Source organism: Desmodus rotundus, chromosome 4 (assembly GCF_022682495.2).
Source record: "Desmodus rotundus isolate HL8 chromosome 4, HLdesRot8A.1, whole genome shotgun sequence".
NCBI lineage: Eukaryota > Metazoa > Chordata > Mammalia > Chiroptera > Phyllostomidae > Desmodus > Desmodus rotundus.
In genome coordinates, this window is record NC_071390.1 from 32309928 (window position 1) to 32330411 (window position 20484).

Sequence of the window (20484 nt, forward strand, 5' to 3'; positions counted from 1 at the left end):
CTCCTAGCGTGTGCACCCAGGAAGGAGCCTGGTTGCTTTCTGGATGCTGGTAGTGCTGGGGTGCTGGGATAATGTGGATGTGGCGGCAGAGTACACAGTGTGATTCTATTTAGTAAGTATGCTGTACGTTGATATTTATTGACGTGGGCAGGTTCCGCCAGTTCCCTAGGCATTTGGCTGAGGAATAAAGAACAGCGGACACCCAGCAGAGCGCTTTCTGTGATGTTTACTTTATACAAAACTGCACTTGGCATGGCCTGCGTGACAATAAAAGCGGCAAGAAATTTACAGCCACTGAAGAATTATTTATACGATAATACAAAGACAAACTTTTCAAATGTTTCGAGGCCTGTTTCCTGCAGGTGGCCGTGGAAAGTATGTACCTCATCTTCTAAAATTTAGGGAAGGTGGTTAGCAGTTTTGCAGAGAAGCAAGGAACTGTGATTTTCCACTTTGTTTAAAACAAGCTACCTGCATCGGTCATGCTTTTCATTTAATGTGCTGGACTCAGAATTAAAGGAAAACTGACAGCTAGGGAGCATCTGCTCTTTTACTCTTTTAAAAAAGGTTAAGTTGTTTCTTTTCTTAAATTAAAAATATATGCACAAGGTTTTTAAGCAAGGTTTTTAATTCCCTGAGCAACAGAGAAAGATAAGAGAAAGTGAACAGCCTTCTTTTCATTCCAGCCCCCCTTGCCTTCCCCGGCGTTGGTTTCAGTTTTCTCCCATCATGTTCTGTGCCGATACAAACTTCCTGTGTACATACGCACACTGCTCCACGCTCTGCTCTGGTCATTGTACAGGGCTTCTTGGAGATGATCCCCTGTCAGTACATATAAGTGTAACCTGTTTTTTAAAAAAATAGCTACACGATTCCAATATATGGAATAACCAGAATTTAACCAGCCCTCATTTAGACTTGAACATGTTTTTAAACAATTCTGAGAGCTATATCCTTTTGGTACATCCCTTGTTATTAACTTCTCTTTGAAGTATATGTATGTGGAAAATCTTGGGAGGCCTACTCTTGGGCTTTGTGAAGCTAGAATTTGAGCATATACTCAGTGAAACACCAGTCACCTTTTAGAATTTAGCCTTGTTAATCCAGTTTCCATCTGGCCAGCAATTGTGAAAAGGTGCTGATTAAATATATCACATCTACTTAACCATTTTCTCCTCCAAGTAAGGTGTTTCAACCACATGTTATTTCAGACAGGTATAATTTAATCATTAGGTAAGCCCCTCTCTTGACAGCTACAGAACAGCCCTGATTCTGAGCCCTCTGCACCCCATTAAAGTCCATGGACCGTCGCTAACCCCGATGAACATGGGGCCGTTCACTTCCCTGGATGAGGAACTTAATGATGCTTGGATGTGGGGATGCGCCCGGGTCCCTTAGTGGGAAGTCCTAAGCTTCCAAGGGACCCGTCCTTACTGTAGCCAAAGGGCTGTGTTGCTGCTTTGTTTTCTGTCTGCACTTGTGAGCCATCAGCTCATGGGCATTTCCTGCCAGCTTCATGCGTGTTAACCTACCTGGTGGGTGGGCACTTACACTTCTTGTTAATATTGATATGTTTCTGCAAATCTGGTTTGTTTTTCACCATCTTTCTAAAATTAAGTCTTATTAGGAGGATGTGAGGATGTATAAAGAAACTGGGAGTGAGTTTCTGTTTTTCTGTAGATGTTTCAGTATTTAACCTGGTGTTTGGAACCTGGGCTTTGCCATTTAATTCTCTAGACTGTTAATTATGTTATAATTACTACAGTTAAATTTTGGGACACGCCTGGAAACCTGAGTATACTGTGGCTCATTAGTCAGTCAATTAATATGTCCTATTTTAAATAAAAAAACAAGAACATCATAACACTGGCTTACAGATCTGTTTGAAAGACAATTTGATAAAATATCAATTAACATCACCAATGCCTCGGCCCTACTCCTTTCTACTAATAGTTCTTGTCACTGGTGATCTGAGACGGTGTAGTTACTGAGCTTTGGAAATTGTCTGTCCAGCTTCTATAACGTGGTCTTGAGTGGCCCTGGAGTGGGGCAGCCTTGAGCACCTGGTAAGAACCACATCTGTCTGTATAAATAATAACGGTGGCAAACTTGCACTGAGCCACTACTCATCAAAACCCTGCAACTTTTTTTTTTGTCTGAGTTTTATGGACAAGGAAACAGAAGAGGATCCGTTGTTGAACACAAAAGGGCCCACAGTTTGTAATTGTAGAGCCAGGATTTGCTCCAAGCTCCTATGAGGAGCTTGAGGCTCAGAATTAAATGACTTAACCATATAGGTCATTAAAGGTCACACTGCTAATGAGAAGCCACGTGGTCTGAAATCCAGATTCTTCAGTGTTGCTCACAGTTGTTAGTAAGTCAGGCCCTCATGTGTGGGCCTGTTCTACATATTTTAAGACATTTTGCTTCCCTGGAACCCACTCACTAAATGTCAGTTGAGACCCCAATGACTGTGCCATCGAAATGTCTCACATATTTCTAATGTCTTCTAGTAGGTGTCATATTTACATTTCTTAATTTCTCACTTATCTCTTACCATTATATTTCATTGCCTCCCACGGCAATTTTTTAATCAACAGTAATCAAACTTGGCTCTTGCTCATAATTTGGAATAGTTAGAATAATTAGAGTAATTGTAAATGCAAATCATTTGAATACAGAATCACAGATGACAGAGAGCATCTCAGTCAGATCCCTGTTTTATGGATACCACACACACACACACACACACACACACACACACACACACACACACACACACACCCTGTACCCACCCAGGGGCACACAGATGGGGGAAAAGACTTTCTGAAAGTCAAAAAATAAAGTGGCAGGACTGGACTCAACCTCTATCCAGGTGGGGGCCGATTCTTTGCATTACCAGGGTGTTTCAGGCAAATGTATATGACTGAGCTGTGTTTATTTTCTAACGAGTGACTTTGACCTTTCAAAGGGAGACATTTAGAGGGTTAATGTACTTGAATTGAAACAGCACACCATGGAACTGCAGGACAAGTTTGTGGCTATTTTGGAAAAGGTATTTTGAACGTTTTATAATGTTGACAAAACCAGACACCTTCGGTGGAGACTTGTCAGTCTTACCCTAGCAAGTGTTTCTGTGGACCGTCCCCCATTTTAAGTGAATAAGAGACAGGTCGAGTAAACCATATTACTAATTTTGATGGTTTTCGTGGAGGTAAAGAATTTTTGGTGAATGAAAAATGTTATTGTTTGAGAACATTCACTTGTTCAGAAACTTTGTTCAATTCTGTCGAGTGGCAGGTACAGTTTTAAGTTCTGTGGGTGAATTGGATATAGATTTTTGGCTGTTGTTTGTTGATGATTGTTTCTGCTCCTTTTCTGTATCTTCAACAAAAGATACCTTTAAAAGGCCTACAGCCACTTAGGGAACCAGACCCGCCCACTGGACAGAAGCAGTTAGAGGGTTAGCCCTGGTAGGCATGCTTTCTCTTTCCCTGACAGCGTCGGCCTCAATTGCTCGGCCTCAATTGCTTCCTCGTGTGGTGCAGAATGTGAAATATGCTTTTACAGATCAGATTTAATGAAGTTGACTCATGATGGAGGGAAGATCATTAGATGATTGTGTCTTTTAAAAAATTATCTTTAATTTCACAGAATTGCTTGGGCTTCAAATTTGGACTGTGGTTAATCAGTTAAGCCACAGAGCTTGAGGAAGCTAGGACCAGTGTAGAAATGTCTTCTGATGAATGATGGGAGAGAATTTGGAACACCTTCTGATGGCAGGTGTTGGAACACACCTTCTCCAAATACCCTTATCCAAATTTGGGTGTGTTGAAGGATACACATTTCTTACTGACTGTGGGAAAGAAAATTTCATTTAAACTGTTGACATACATTTTCATTAGTGATTCAGAAATAGAGGTGGTTTTGAAATCACCTGAGTCATAGTAACAGGAAAATAGTTCTCCTTCTTCTTTTTTCCCTTCTCTTTTTTTTCTCCTCCTTTGTAGTCTTATTATATAGAGAATGGGAATGTTATTTGGGAAAAGTCTGTTTGAGTTAATAACTCACTTTGCAGACACTAAATTCATTGAGAGCTATTTTGTATCTCTTTTATGAGGGAGAGACCACTTACTGAAAAGCTTGAAATTGGGGAACTCAGAACTGATATAGGACATCTCCTGGGGTTTCTCATCCCACTTGTGTACCTGTTACTATCATGCGTAGCTATAAACTGTACTGAAATTGTCAGTGTTCCTAATGATGACCTTGACTCATGACCATCACGTGAAGTTGGGTTCTGGGGATTTTTGTTTGAAAAAAATCAAGAAATAACCCCAGAAGTACATTTAAGGAGATAGGAAAGTGTCTAGGATGCAATGTGAGTACAAATAAGTTATAAAATAGTATGCGAATATGTTCTCAGCTTTGGTGAAACCCTACTGTGTTTTCCAAAACTTTATAGTAAACCAAGGTAACTCATATAATGAAATAAATATTATTAGAAGTGGGAGGGAAAAACCCTAATTCTTGACAAAGCAGTGAATCAGCCATCTCTCAAAAAAGAAGAGGGGCAAACATGTTTTAAAAAGAAGAATATTTAATAGTTTAATAGCCTAGAAACGTGGCCATATATTGTGACATGAGAAATGATTATGAAATAGTATGTATAGTTCTAAACTTATAATACAATTTATAAAAACAAGTATACAAAAAGTATGTATAAAGTGTAAAAAATATATAAAGTGTGCAAAAAATATACAAAAAATTTACAGAAAGTAAAAATGTATTTAACACCTTATATATGTACACACGCACACATACACACATCAGTGGGTCAGATAAAGATTCCCGTGCTTGTAGTGCCCTAAAAAAGGAACTCGGGAGAAATATTTCTAAATGGTAAGTGACCTGACTGAGGGCTAAGGTGTTGGTAATTTTTTCTTGTTTGCGTGTATTCTTATTTACCAATACCATTCAAAGGACATGTTACTTTTGCAAACAGGGAAAGTAAGAAAAAAATCGTAGTACATTTGACAAAGATTCTCGGTAACTAGAAAAGAGAAAAAAAAAAATTCAGCCCAGAAAGTCATTTTTCTTTTGTCTGGATAGTTCAGTCTCCATTATTTTGTTTGATAACTGAGCCATTTGAGGATTTGGGTGCCTCCTAAAGGAGGCGGTGCTTTGGATCCCATGGTTATTACTGCTTTAATGATGCCCATGTAAGACGTCAGGGCAGAGTGAATGGATGAATGATTTTTGGGCTGTTCTTTAGGTGCTCTGCTTTTTAGTTTCTTTAAACTAAGGGAGAGGCAGGGCATTTTTGTGTCATTGTACGTTTTACAGGAAAGATGGAGCAGTAGAAAATAGTGAGAAAATGTCTAATATTCTGTGTATATTTAGCTATAATAGGGAAACCTTGGGAAGCAACTCATTTTAAGAATTTTTATAAGGAAATATTAGTCCCAGTTATGAATTTAATAGGGTATTTACCATGTGACAGCCCCGGTAATAGACAGTGTTTTCTACTGCTGCCAAAACCTGTCCAAAAATAGAGCCTTTTTGGGTCTGAAAGGGATGTGTTGCTATACCAGAGACTCCCTGAACTAAGATGAAAAACCATGGAAGGCAATTAAGAGACCTTCTCATAACCTGCCCTCATTTCATAGGTGAGAAACCTAAAGTCCAGAACAGAGAGGAAGATGAAAATAATAAAACTGCATTTCTTTTGAAATTTGACCTCAGATTTCTTACTATGTGATAGGAGCTGTTTCCTCCATTTAGTCTCAAAGAAGAAGGTGGCTTTATTCTAAATATGTTAATAGGTCTTTACCTAAAAATTTAACTTAAGTTGCTATGGTGTTCTCTGTCTTTTTTCCCTTTGGGTTGCACAAACCAGGCCAGTGTCACTGGGGAAAGGCAGGGGGATTAGGGTGGTGATCAGGGGGTGGATGTGAGAATCACATATTAGGAACTGGCTCGGGTTCAGTTCTCACTTTCTAAGACAGACAAGGCCCAAAGAGCCAACTGGCAACTCCCTTTGGGTTTCTTGGTTCCAGTTCTCGAGGCAGAAAATCTGATCGGCTGACCCCATTTTTGCTACACAAATCATAGGCTCCTGGCCAGCCTATGAATGGCTGCCCCTTGGTCAGGTGTTCTTCCAGGTCCAGTCAGCTAGGACCGTGTGTGGGGGGTTGTGTTGGATGGTGCAGAAGATGGCAACTGAGCCTGAGGGGTGGCAGAACCCCCCAAGTAGGGGTGGTAAACAGAAACCCTGAAAAATGTCTATTACAAGGCTGATTTCAGTAAGTTAGTTGACTCATGGTTAAAAACATTCCTCAGAATCCGCCCTGGAACTCCATTTAATATTTTAATTTGTTTCTATATGGGAGTAAATTCGGGATTCCCTTACAGTCCATCTTGTATTCTTATGAGCCAGATAAATTTGCCTCATTTAGGAACACAAAAGGCAGCTTTGGTGACTTGCAAAGTTTATTTTGGTAGCTTGTTTTACAATTCGTGCTCACTTTTCTTTTGAAGCCATAAATTACTTCAAAGTATTTAAAAAGGAAATTAGAAAGTTCTTACTTATTGTTCTGAGTTTCTTTAATTTTCACTAAATATTTATTCTTCCCAATATCGAAAAACAATCTAGGTACAAAAGGCAAGGAATTCAGATTAGTTTTTGAAGTATTTATTAAATTGCTGAGCGGCACAAACCCTATGTTTGGGATATGGCATAATCTATGCGTATGAGGCTTTCTGACTAGTTGAGAGATGGTGAGACTGTTTCAAAGGGAGGCTGCTTAGACAGCAAGAGAGTAGATCTAGTTTAGAGAATTGTTTTAAAGGATTAACAGTTTCTGGTCTTAGTTAAATTTTTTGATAGTGGCATAAGACTGTGTAAAGATTGTTTTAATAGAAGGTAAATTATAATCATATATTATGTGGAGGCAATTACCAATCCAGAACTTACTGGATGCACATATGATATTTTGAGAAAAAAATGTTTTTTTAAGTCAAAAAAGGGCAAGTGGACAATTCCTCCGTCATTGCAAATATTTTTCCATTGTTCTTTCTAAACCAGGTGATGGACATGGATTAGCAGGGTAAGTAAGGAACAGGGTCAGGGGAAGGACATTATAGGGACTGCAGGAGCACACGTTTAGCGATGAATAAATCCTCTGAGAGAGGGCAGTAATCCTGTTTTGAAAATAATGAGTAAGTGTGGAAAGTAAAGGCAGGTGAACCAGATGGCTCGACTGGGCTGAACTAGGGAACTAGATTTGATGTAATTGGTAATGAACATGAATGGGGTTTTGTTAGGTGCTTTCCAATTTCCGTCCTAGGTAATAAGGACATAATAGGGGCAGATAAAGTATGGTTCTTGCCCTCAAGGAGCTGTGGTTGAATAACATACGAGGAAGATTTTATTAGCACATCACTGGGCCCATGATAACAGGACCTGTTAGAAACTTATTTCTTCACCCTGTGGATTTCTCAGTAAAAGTTCTGGGAACCGGAGACTGTTCTTGGGCTGCTTGCAAAAGGTAAAATAGGGATTAAGATTTATATTTGAAGGTAGGGTGGAGTATCTGAAGATTTAATTAGATTAAAAAATATTCTTCTTGTCTGGAAAACACTTTTTTATGTCCCATACACGCTATTTCCCAGCAGTAAAAAGGAGAAGGCATTTGACATCTCGCCGGCTGGTTTCAGGGATTAAAATGAGGTACCCACGAGTGCTTCCCAGGGAGGGGCCAGGCACGATTTCAGGCACACTTCCTGGCCCTTCCCTGTGTGTTGATGTTGAGGCTTACCTTCATGGCATTAGGTGCTGCATAGAAACGTAAGTACTGGTTTACTCGTTTTCCCCCTTGCCAAACTGAGATTGCCTCAGGAAAATCACTCTCTATATACCTCAATCAATACTGTTTGCTGAATCAAGGGATACAGTACCTTTTCCTTCCTTCAGGCCAAGCTAGGTTCCTTTCCTCGTTGTGGGAAGGCAGAGGGCTGGCCGTTTGCCTTGAGGTCGTACTCAGGTCTTCAGCATCAGGTTTTGGGAGGAGATGCCTGGGGTTTTTCAGCTGTAACTGAATCTCTCCATCCTGAGAGAAGGTAAAGCTTCTTCTCCAAGCGGAGGAGCAGAAGAAGAGGTTCAACTAAACTGTGTTGATTTGAGAGTTAGACATGAAAGGAAGGAAACACTAACTTTGTACTTTGGATTTTATATTCAAATTTTATGATTTCTTGTGCATAACAGGCTATTTATGAGTGAGAATGAGAAAGTTTCCAGTTCCTTTTACTCTTTTAATAAGGTACAGTTTTAATAGAAAAATAAATTAAAAATAGAAAAATATAATTAAATTGATATTGTGCTGTTCCTGGTCTCTCTAAATGACTCATGTCTAATTACACACCATCTTTCCCCTGAGAAGAAACAACCACATAAAAATTAGAGTTTGAGACAGGGCTGCCAAAAATGAAGCATGCCCGCTGCGCTTTCTGTATCGCGCGTGTGTGGTGGGCAGTGGCCTTTGACTTCAGCTTCGACAGGACAAGGGGAAGGACCCTATTCTGTCCCACCTTCCCCCGATATTCTTCTGGATGGCATTGGGGTAATGTCTACAGAGATTCTCGCCTTACTGTACTCGGATTTAATGGAATGTTTAGAGCCTTAGTGTCATTTGGGTGTTTTTCCCTCTAGGTGCTTTACTAAGGTGAGTGTCCCCTCCCAGCATGCGTCCACTGTAAAACCCAGCTGGCCGCTTTAGAGAGCTCTCAGCTACTCTAGCAGTTATCTGTCCGTGAGAAGAGTTCATCCAGACCTGTTTTCCTGTCCTGTCCTCAAGCCTCTTGCTAACGAGACACTTCCCCCGTCTCACAGGAGGAAGGAGTGTCTGTTCTTCACGCAGGACATACCAAAAGCAATGGAAACCAGAAGGTAGTGACAGAATCATTATATGATTTGCAATGGAAAAGCAGATTTGGTTGCTTTCATCATTAAATCAGAACTGTTCCCAACAGACATGATTTGGAGCCCTTTTCTACTTCCTCGCAGTGTGACCTCGGATACGTTTTTGACCTTGGACAACTTTGCAAGTTAGGATAAGTTATACTACTTTTCTGGGCTCAATGTCTGCATCTGAGAAGCTGGGGATCCTGACCCCTCATCCTTTGCAGGGTTCTGGTAGGACTAAATGCCAAGAACTTCATGCTGTCTGACCATCATAGTTACTGTCATTGACATACTACTTTGGATTTATTGATGAGGATGCAGGAAGGCTGTTTCAGCCCCATGCCTTTTAGTAGGTACATCAGATATAATCTTATGTCAACTTATTTAGGTATTTCCTTTCCCTCTCAAGAAGCAGAATTAGAAAGTTCCCTTTTGGAACTGTGTTCCCATTTTGGCCCCTTCTTTTTGAAAGCACTCATGATAGGATTAAATATTGCTGCAGGTTGGCATGCCATTTGAAGGTGGAGTGTAGGTTCTTCCATGATTTTCTGTTTAATTTTCCTGTCTGCCTCTGTGACTTTCTCTGAGGGACATCATGTTTTTTCCATTTCCCCCACTGCAGTGGGAAAGCATGCAGAGAGATATAACAAGTTAACATGTCGGAAAATCAGACCTTGTGAAGTGCGAGGGATTCTTCTGAAACGTCTTCTTTGAGCTACAGAAAGATGAGTGGGCCTACTTTGCAAGTGATGGAATCTTCAATTCTTTGGTAATTCAGACAATTGTGTACCCTGAGTTACTCGGTTCTTTTCCTTTAAATGACTCGTTGGTGAGGACAATACAATATATTCTGTATCTAATCACAATGGCCTCTTTTCGGTGAACTTTCTCCTTTTTGTTTTTGGTGTCTCTAGTCCTGCATAGAAGCTGAAAAGGGGAGCAGCTGGGCCTCTGCTAAATGTTGAACTTTGGGCACCGTACTTAGCTGCTTTGAGTCAATCTCCTTATCTGTCTGTGGGCTTCCTAGCGATTGGAGGATCAAATGAGGTGACGATGCAATAGTAACACATACTGGCTTGTCTATTATCTTCATCATATAGCTGCTTTTGTACCTGTAGCAGTCCCGACTCCCTGTGTCCCCCTCCTCTCTTCCCTCTGCTCCCCTTCTCCCGTCTCACCCTCAGCAGTACATTCATCCTGGGTGATAAAAGGCCCTTTCCTTTCTGTTTGTATCATAAGACAGCTTCTCTGTCCCACAGTCTCTGGAGAACTTGCAGGTCGGCCTCATACAACCACCCAACCAGTCAAAACACCTTCCTCAGACTCGTCCACGCGTTCTGAAATAATGTCCCCTTGCAGGCAGTGACTACAGTACTTGCTTCTCTCTTCCTAAAGCATTTTATTTTGGTCCAGATATTGGGAGTCTTAGACGCTCAGACAGATCCCTGAAAAATACCTTTTCCATCAGGCTAAACTAATGTGTGGTATTCGAAGTCAGGGCAGTGGTAACCTTGGGGAAGAGTGGTGGCCACACGCCTGTGTTCCCTTAAGGAAAATTAAGTGAGCCGGTCGAGATTTCTGTGCTTTTCTGTCTGTATGTAATACAAACATCACATTATTACAAACATTTGTTAATTTTTGAGGAAACCAGCCCTTTCTTCAGGTATCGTAATTCATGTATGTATTTCACGCTTATTACACATGCTGCATCATGCATTTCAGGTGGACCCCGTACAGGAGGGCGGTCTCATAAGATTATACTGGCGGTGCAAAGTTCCTGTTGCCTAGTGCCCTGGTAATTACTGCTTGTGCCATCTACGTCGTTGGTAATGGGCTGCTCGGCCTGGGTCCGGTGTGATTCCCACAGGCACCCCTTCCCTTTTTAACTGGACTGACCCTCAGGGGTTATTACTGTGCACAACGCCCTTCAGCAATAACCATTAGGAAACTGCGGAAAAAATGTTTATTTACAGGCCCTGGAGCTATAAGGCAGTCCAGGGGTCACACAGCCAGGTGTAGGTGAGAGAGAGAGACAGAGAAAGAGAGAGAGAGAGAGAGTGCTCATGGGCTTGATGTTCTGCTTTTATTGGGGTCCAGGGTGGGGGCTTCGGGTTTAGTGACCAGGCTCACTCTTTACTGGGCAATTTAAAACATAAGGTTGGGAATTTAAAGCTCAGGAAGAGAAAGAAACAAGTAATTCAAATGGTCAGTTATCTAAATCAACCAAGATCTCTGAAACAAAGGTGCCTCAGTTCGGGGTGGGGGATGGGGGTGCGGGGTGGCCTGGCTCTTCCTGGTCCTGTGGCTGCAATGTGTTTTTTCCAGATAGCCTTCCTTGAAGGGATGCCTCTTTGAAGTGGAGGCCTGGGCTGGACAATCAAAGCTTAAGCATTCCAGAAAGAAAAGCCAACTGCCAGGGGTTATACCACAATAACTCTTGTTTGGGGTGATGCTGGTGTAAACAGACCCACTGTGCTACCAGTGCTGTGAGAGTACAGCGCATCCAGTGACAACCGCAGGCTGTCCCATCTAGGTTTGCGTAAGTGCATTCCATGACGTTCGCACGACGGCGTATTTCTCAGAACACACTCCTGTTGTTAAGTGGCGTGTGACTCCATATTCACATATGTTTTCAAAGGGTTGTGTTTCATTTTTATTTGAGAATGGCTTTCATGAAATTAAATGAGGAAGCATGTCTAAGCCTTTAAGATGCTGTGGGGTAAAGTCTGTAAGCTCTTTGGTCCTACAAATATGTATATGGACTCTAGTTGTTCCACTTGGTATTGATTTTGTTTGGGTAAAAATGAAAATTTAAACATGTCGCTACCCCTTTTGCTCACAGTGTAATTCTTAGAGTTCATAAGTATGCTTTCTCATTTCTGTATCTTTCTCTATGTTGTTCATTAGCAGTTATGTGCCTGAATGGAAAAAAGATAATTCACAAGTGTATGATTTTAAAACTTATGTTATATACCATTTAGATGTACTTGGTGTGCAGTTATTTATTGGCATTGGATGCACACGCTTGCTTCTGCCTGGGTTCGCCTTGGAGAGCTTGCTCTGAACACCGCGGCAGGAATTGCCCGGGAAGTGGGAAAGACCGATTTTTACTCTGCATAGAGAACAAAAAGTGAATAATAGTTACCTTGGATTTTAGGGTTTTTTCTTAAAAGCAACCTGAAGAATGAACTTTAATTTACTTATTTTCTCCTAGATTGGAAAGAAGGCTGATAAAGAAATAACGTGAATCAGATAAATGGATTTGTAATTTCTTTATGTACTTTTTAATGCTTGGTTTTTATTTTTTTTTCCCACTTTTCTTTCCCCGTGTTTTCCCACTGAAAAGAACTAAACAATTTCTGTGGCTAACTTGAACATGTAAGGAATGGTTTGGGGATATAGATGTAATACTGAACATTTATACCATTTAATCAATTTAGTTGTACATGTATATTCAATCACATATTTATATAAAACAATAATCCTTTTTTCTATCTCAGAATACTTTTCTTCCAACTCAGTATACATATTTGATGTCAGTGTCTTCATTATTAGAGTCACATTTTTGAAGCCTCCAGTACCATTTTCCACATCATGTTATCATTTTAGTTTGCGATACAGCACTTTTGAAATTCATGTGCGGTGCCATAATTGTACATTTTATTCTAAGTCACAAGTGGCCGTTTGCATAACGTCAGCACAGTTGCCATTTCCATCATTGCTGTGCATGTGAGCACTGGGCAGCCCCATCGTCTACCAGCTTGTGGATTTGCTCTGTCAAGTCTTCCTGCCTCCTCCCTCCCCTCTCTCTTCCTTCATGTGCTCATTAGTTTGTTGTATTTATTTTGAGGTAATTACACGCACATGGTTTCAAATTCAAATAATGCTACATGGTGGGGCAAAGTAGGTTGACAGGTGTGAGTGCACAAAACAGTTTATCCTTGTATTATTATTTATTAATTATGGTATTGTTTTCCATATGAACAACTGTAAACCTACGTTTGCCCCACTCTGTATAAGTCATTCCTTATTCGTTTTATATTTCCCTTACTCCTTTAGCCAATGGTAGCCCTTTTCCACTCTTAGTTGTAATTTCCGGTGTTCACCCCCCTATTCCTAAACAACACAGTGTGGGCTTTAAGCGCCATTAATTGGTTTCTGTTTAAATTTTAGACTGACACATCGATTCCCCGCTGAGCACTTGCCTCTCACACACTGCCCTCCACTCTCCGTGCACACTTTTACGCTCACTGGTTCTCTGTTGTCCGGGTGCGGCCACGCTACGGGCTGTGGTTAAATCAGCATTCAACGTTTACTTCATTATGACTGTTTTGTTCATGGTTGAACTTTACGATACTCACGTGAAACATCTCAGGCCATTCTGCTCCACACTTGGTTGTGTTGAGCTCTTTTATTTCTCTGGAAAATGTTTGGCTCTTTTCTTCATCCTCAGAATTCTGAAATTTCCTATTGGGCCATAGGTCTTGATAGTTTTTTGATGCTCACAGTCCTTTCAATTCAGAAACTCATATCCTTCAAATTTGGCAAATTTCCCTGTACTATTGCCTTGATAATTTCCTTTCTGTCTTATTCTCTGTTTTCTGCAAGTCTGTCAGTTGGATATTTGGACCTACTAGTTTAATTCTCTAATTTTCTTATGTCTTTTCTTAGCTCTTTTCTATCTCTTTGTGTTTTTGTTCTACTTTCTGAGAGGTTTTCTTAGGATTTATTGAAGCTTTAATTTCTGCTAGCATATCTATAATTTCAAATTTAATTTTTAAATTGAGTAATTTCTTTAAATAGGATCCTCTTTTTATTTCATAGATGCAATATTTTCTCTTTTCCTTTGACAATATGAATTGAATTGTTTTGTCGTTTTCCTGTGCTTTTTACACTTTTCTTTCTCCTGTGTTCCTTCTTTTTATGAGCTTGTTTTGGTCCCTGAGTTTAACGTTAGAAGCTTTTCTCAGATGAATGGGGAGGCTTTAGTTTTCTGTTTACATTTAGGAGTGAGACAATAAAAAGTGGACTAGAGATTTGTTGCCTCCTGGGCTTTGGGCAGGGCCCTGCCATTTGAGTTGGTGACTCCAGTAGACCTCAGAATCTGCAGGCTTTTTTTTTTTTAATTATCTTTCAATTTCTCCAAAAAGCTAAAAGCCTGCCTGTGAGGATTTGAGGGAACAATGTCGGGGGAAAGGAGCCAGAGGTCTCACTATCCAAGCCTGTGAATGCTAGATCTTAATGCTTCTCTTTTGGCCTTATTTGATGCCTCTGAGTCTCAATACAGTCTCGCTGTATTACTTTCTCCAGAGAATAAACTGCCTCCTGTTATGGGACTAGGGATGGCTTGTCTGGCTCCACTGGGTGGGGAGAAGATCTTGCGTTCTAACTGCCCCTCTTTATATATGTAATTTTTTTGCTGAAAACAATACACATTTATTACCTGCCATTCTGTAGGTCAGAAGTCTGACCTGGGTCTCACTGCGCTAACCGGGACAGGCCAGCAGGGCTGCAGGCTCTAGAGGAGAAACCCTTCCCCTTCTTTTCCCAGACTCTGGGGGCTGGCTGCCCCCTTTGGCTGTCAGGCCCCTTCCCCTGTTTGAAAGGAACAATAGTAGGTCAGCATTCCTCTGACCTCATTTTCTGTCTCCCTCTTTCACTTTTAAGGACCCTGTGATTACATGGGACCCACCTAGATAATCCATGATAATCTCTCTATTTTTTTTATTGCAGTAAAAAACACAAACCGTATACAATTTACCATCGTAACCATTGTAAATGTATAGTACAATAGTATTAACTGTATTCACGTTGTTGTGCAACGGATCGCTACAACTTTTTCACCTTGCAAAACTGAATCTCTGTACCCACTGAACAACTCTTCTTGCCCCTGCCCCCAGGATCTGCCAGCCACCATTCTACTTTCCATCTCCAAGAGTTTGACTGCTTCAGATGCCTTATATACGTGGAATCTTACTGTACTTGTCCTTTTATGATTAGCCTATTTTACTTAGCCTGGTGTCTTTCCTGTTCTCCATGTGGTAGCATATGATAGGATTTCCTTCTTTTTAAGAATAAATAATATTACTTTTAATTTATTGTTTGCCTCATCACACAGATCAGGAACAATGTGGTACAGAAATAGTGGTAACCGGCAACCGTCATTCCTGATTTCAGATTTTCAAATTTTCACCTTAAGTATATGTTTCCCATAGCTTTTATTTCATATCTGCGTTTTATTAGGTTAAAGAAGTTAACACCTATTTATAATTTTCTACATTTATTTAAAAGTAATGTTATATAGAGATGATAATTTTTTAATCAAATGATGTTTCATCAACTATTATAATAATCTTATATCTCTTCTTTTTTGTTAATATGGTGGATTACTTTGTTTTTCAAATGCTATCCCAACTGTTCTTTGTGAGATAAACAAAACTTGGTCTGGGGGGAAAAAGAGTAAGTTTTGTTTCTGGAAAAGAAAACAGGAATATACCACATTTTCTTTATCCAGAAGTGGAATTGCTAGGTCATAGGGTAGTTGTGTTTTTAATTTTTCGAGGAAACTGAACACGTTTTCCGTAGTGGCTGCACCTATTTTACATTGCTGCCAGCTGTGCGCCGGGGTTTCCTTTTTACCACTTCTTGCCAATGCTTGTTATTTTCTGGGTTTTTTTTTTTTAAATAGTGGCAATACATTACCTCTAATGTATTGCAAACCATTATCTCTAACGTATTGCAAAACATTATCTCTAGCTTCCTGGTTATGCAACACTCATTTCCACATATGCAACTATAAAGGAATTATTTATGAGGGTAGTGTTTGGGTCTTAGAGAAATGACTATCTTTTTTATCAGTCAACTTGTGAGGAGGTTATCAGTTACCCTTTGCGTTCATATTGATGCTGCTATGCTTAATTTGTGAAAATCAGTTATTTGTTGACAATGATAATCAGTAAATATATAAAAGGAATACCTCTATATGATAGAAGGTTACAGACTTTAGTTTTCAATTAAGAAAAGACGGGGTAAGTTTTATGTTATGTGTATTTTACAACAACAACTAAAAGAAGGAAGGAGGGAAGGAAAGAAGAAAGGAAGGGAGATTGTTCAAAGATTGGGGGAGGTGGTGGGAAAGGTCAATTGGGAATTTTTTGTTTTCAATCTAATAATTTAATGCTTTTATTTATAGTGACATCTACTGGATTTATAAACTCTCTTTCAGCTTTAAAATTTTATGATTCCAGTTCCGAAGTGGTTAAGCTTAAACTGCTATTCTCTTTTAGGTACACCTTTGAGTTCTCTGGGATTGACAAACGTGTCTGGTTGGGAAACTTATGAAATAGAAGACAAGACCCTGCCTCAGGAAGTGTACATGAGAATAACTTTAAAGGAACCTGTCGATAAATGCGTAACAGTGGCTGTTGGAGGTATGTAATAGCCCGGAGCTTGGCTTGAATGTAGCGTGACCCACTCTGCTGTCCTAAGTCAGGTTGAGCCATTGTCTGGGAATGGAGACTGTTCTTAGGGCAGGACCTCATCCTGTCTTCTCAAATACACTAGTAGCCATTGTTCTCTAAATTTGACTGCGTGGTGGGATGTCACTCTTACGTCTTCCTTGAGCAGCTCTGACTCAGCCCCTCTAGAGTCCTTTCTCATTTCTGAAGAACAGTAGAGATGATAGCAGCAGTGTTAGACTCTGGGCAGGTGAACGTTCCAGCCAGGGACCTCACTGCCTTCTCTTCTGGGAACGGGGCAGTCAGTATCAGAGCTTATGAATGTGAGTCCTTTGAATCAGCTGTTATTTGTTGGCTTTATTCTTACTCTGAAGGGCATCGAGGTCTTATCTGATTGGTTGGTGGCTGTATCGGATTGACTGTTCCCTGTTAGTCATTAACTTTGACCTGTTTGTCTTCTTGACCTCCAACCCTATGTTACAGAGTCACATGGTTACTGCATTTTCTTGCTTTATAGCCTTTAATTCTTATCTCCTCAATAACTGTTTTGTCAAGGTCAGGGTCGCTCATTATTTAATATCCTGTGACCTTCAGCGGGTGTCTGGCTGATGACGCACTGGCTCTTTTTTCATGGCCTAGCCTATGTTATATAGCACCTTGATCCTCTAAGGGTGTTTTTTCCCATGTGCCGATATAGAAACTGTGGACACGTCCTGTGCCGAGTATTTTACATTTCTGATCATCGTACCGTCATAAAAACGTTAAACAAGTTTAATTTTCTAGGTGAGGACACTGAGTTTCTAAGTGGTCAAATAACTGGCCTACTGTTTCCCAGAGAGAAGTGACAGAAACCTGGATTCCGCACTGGGCCTGTCTGTCGCATTTTGTGCTGTAGAAACAGTACCATGCTGTCTGGCCTTTTTGAAGCAGGGCTTGAAAAAATATCCTAATGCTTGTAGAATTTGTAATCTTCTTCTTTACTTGTTCCCACTATTATATTCTACTTTGTCCCATTTCATGACATCTTATTTGGTTTGTAATTCTACTTACAACACTTAATTAGCATATCAAAATTAAATATTTTCAACAATGACTGTTTCATAATGTTACTGAGAGTACATCATTGATCTGAGACATTATTAAAATACGCCCTCTTCCTAACATAGGCTCTGATGTCTTCATGATACATTCTGAGGTGATTATGAGGCCAGTGTGGGAGATTGGCGTGGACTTCTATACTCCTAATACAGTGTGATGGTGTCCGTGACCTCATTTGCACCATTACTCACATCCCTTCAGTATAGAGTTAGTGAAGATGATACAGGAGAAGAATGATGAGACTTTGCCCAAGATCTTACGTAGTTCACAATGTGGTTTCAGAGCCTGAATCCTTTAAAGTGCGGAACAGCTATTCAAGGGCGTAGCGATGGCTCAGGGACCACTTTCAGTGTCCATAGCTGCCTAAGTTTGCGCTGAAGGGTGTGCGTTTTAAGTTTGAGTTTAAAAATAAATAGTATCCACTATAGTTTTTCGATAGTGGGCTATATTATTTGAAAATCTGTGTATCTAGTCTTCTAAAATATTTTTATTAAATTACCACATGCTGTACATACTGATAAATACAGGGTCTGGCACAAATAATGCCTTTTTATTACAAAATCGTAAGTATGTAATTCTGTAACATAACAGTATCACACTCAAGCATACCATATGCCGTTTCAGGGAAATGTTCAAATTAAAACTATAAATTATTACACTCGTATTATTACTCTACCAGCCACACTCAAGCAAGCCTTAACTTCTGCCAGACCCTGTATTTTATTTTATTTTTATTTTTAGAGATTTTCTTTATTTATTTTTAGAGTGAGGGGAAGGGAGAGAAAGAGGTGAGAGAAACATCGCTGAGAGAGAAACATTAATTGGTTGCCTCTCACACATGCCCAACCAGGGACCTGGCCGGGAATTGAATTGGCGACCTTTTGGCTTGTGGAAGGACGCCCAACTCACTAAGCCACACCAGTCAGGGAAATACACTGATAAATATTTTAAATTTGCACTAAAATTTTGGGAGGTAGGAATAGTCAACCTCCTTTGAAAGATAGATGAACTGAGACTTGGAACATAATAAAACTTGCCCAAGCTCACACATTGAGAGAATGGTGGGGCCAGAACCTGAGCCTAGAGTTGTTTGGTTTCATGAACTGTGCTTTTAACAATCACTCTTCCTTGCTGATTACATGCAGCGATGACAGTTAGATTGCAAACATGTCCGAGAATTTTGTTATGCTTTGCATTAATACAAGGCAGTCTTACACAAGTGAAGAGGCCTCATTTCCACAGAAATGATTGCTTCCTCTAAAGTCCTGGTGTAGTCACTGATGAGGCTGCATCCAAATCATGACAGTTCTGGTTTTTAATGGGACCGAGCCATTCTTGAGAACTGGGAGGTGTGTCTACTCCCAACAGTTGTCATTTCCCACATGCCCTTACTATGTTGCCAGGAACAATTAGGCTCAACTCACCTTAGCAGCTGCATGAATAGCTGTTCCTTCCAAAGCAATTGGGACTGGAGTTTAGCCAAACAATCCCAGAGTTGAGGACAGCCCAGGCATTTATATTCAATATATGAATCTCAAAATTTACAAAATGTACAAATCTCAAAATTCCAGGTATACTGTATCAGTTTACAAAATATACAAACATCAAAATTCCAGGTATACTGTATCAATTTTGCTGTAGGCAAAATTTCTTTTTGTTTTTAAATGTTTTTTACTGATTCTAAATAGAAAACTTGGTAAGCATTGAAAATAAGAAAATACAAAATACCACTCAGAAGTAGCCACTGATAATATTTTGGTGTAGATGCTTCCAGATTTTATCCCTAGGAATGTGTTTACCTCTTAAAAAATTATAAAATTAGAATTACAGAGTTCTAGATTCATTTTTACTTAGTATAACTTCAGTTTCCCTGTTTTAGAATATACTTTTACAATGTGCTAAAAAGTGGCTACAAAGTATTCCATATGGTTAATAGCATAGGTTATTCCATCCTATTATTTGGTAGACCTAATCCTCATTCGTTTCAGTTAGTACCTCTCCAAATTAGGCCACAGCGATAGGACAGAAGTCTTAACGTAAACAAGCACTCTATAATGGCCACCAGCTTTCATACATCTTATAAAATAACTGGTGATGGCTAAGAATATGATGAGAAACCAGACCGCTTCCTCTGCCACGCTGTGTGATGACCCTGACATACAAATTTCCCAGCACAAGCGCTGTGCAGGAGGGGGGCACTACAAGTTCTCTTTCCAGCTGGAAAATTTGAAAACTCTTTTTTTCTTTCATTGAAGTGACTCACCTATGACAAGTAACTTCACGTATGACAAGTGTTTCTGTACTTAGATATAACTTCTCAAATCCTGAGTTGCAGGTCTTTTGGCCCTGCCCCCTGCTTAAATGTAATTAATGCTTAATGTCCAAGTTAATTAAGCATTTCCCCCCTCTTGTTTTTGGCTAAATGTGTCACATGGACCAAACCTGGGTCAGGCAGCTGCACATCACGAGTGATGCTGTTTTTGCGATGTCTTGGAGAGATCGTCACAAAGCAGTCCTGAGTGGCTTCTCCTGCGTGGAAGAGTTCTGTGCCCCTAGGGCTTACAGTACTCAGACTGAGGTGATTGCCACTGAGACAGGTGAACATTTCATAGAAGCGTTCTACGTAGGCAGATATGGAGCCGGGGCTGTTATCTATTATTTCTTATTATTCTTACCTTATAAACTATCATTGTTAAGTTAAGTCATCTTATTGTCATCCTCAGCGGGCCGTAGGTTTTCATTTGTGGGTATCTTATTGCCCTTGGGATTCCAACATGCCCTGCGGTGGCTTAGGGGTGGGCGGGGGGGGGGGGGGGGGGGGGAAGGACAGAGCCTCAGACCGCCTTATTCTTTCATCAGTCAGCAGCTCTGCTTTTACGTTTATGTGTTGAACTTCCACACAATTTTGCATAAAAAAAAGTTCTGCTGCTCAGGGAAGTAAAGACCGGGAAACACTGTGGTCTGTGG

At 40.2% G+C, this 20484-nt stretch overlaps 1 protein-coding gene across 5 annotated transcripts in view; it reads left to right on the forward strand.

Moving 5' to 3' along the window:
• Positions 1 to 20484, forward strand: part of SGMS1 (sphingomyelin synthase 1) — a 277512-nt gene that overhangs the window by 131999 nt on the left and 125029 nt on the right. For all 5 annotated transcript variants that reach the window (XM_071221223.1, XM_045197750.3, XM_053922520.2 and 2 more), the window contains one exon: positions 16249 to 16392. The gene's annotated coding sequence lies outside the window, so the exon portion shown is untranslated. The remainder of the gene's footprint in view (positions 1 to 16248; positions 16393 to 20484) is intronic.